Raw genomic sequence first — 611 nt, 5'->3', positions numbered from 1 at the left:
AAGGGGAGAAATTAAACAAAAACAAAAATTAAAATTAGACAAAAAGCAAAACCCTAAATTATGAGAAAAAGGGGGAGAAATTAAAAAAACAAAGATTGGAAGATTAAACAAATATTGGAGAAATTAAACAAAACAAAGATTGGAAGATTAAAACAAATATTGGAAAAATTAAAGAAAACAAAAATTGAAAGATTAAACCAAACTGGAGAAATTAAACAAAAACAAGAATTGAAAGATTAAACCAAACTGGAGAAATTAAAACAAAAACAAAGATTGAAAGATTAAACCAAACTTGAGAAATTAAACAAAAATTGGAAGATTAAAAAATATTGGAAAACAAATATTGGAGAAATTAAAAAATCTTGAGAAATTTGGTATCGAAATTTGGTATCAGACAGAACTTAAAGCCATCCATCAAAAGCAAAATCATAAGTACAATGCAAATAAGTATTTTTTTAAATGCTCTGATATATTTCAAAATTCAAACTTGCTCTGATACATCTTTTGAAATTTTATTTACCTTGATACAACTTAAGAAATTTGATTTACTCTGATACACCCTAAAATTTCTTTTAACTTGCTCTGATACATGATAAAATTTGATCTGATAC

Source organism: Elaeis guineensis, chromosome 3 (genome assembly GCF_000442705.2).
Source record: "Elaeis guineensis isolate ETL-2024a chromosome 3, EG11, whole genome shotgun sequence".
Classification (NCBI taxonomy): domain Eukaryota; kingdom Viridiplantae; phylum Streptophyta; class Magnoliopsida; order Arecales; family Arecaceae; genus Elaeis; species Elaeis guineensis.
The sequence above is the reverse complement of the archived record's forward strand: the minus strand, read 5'-3'. Positions refer to the sequence as shown.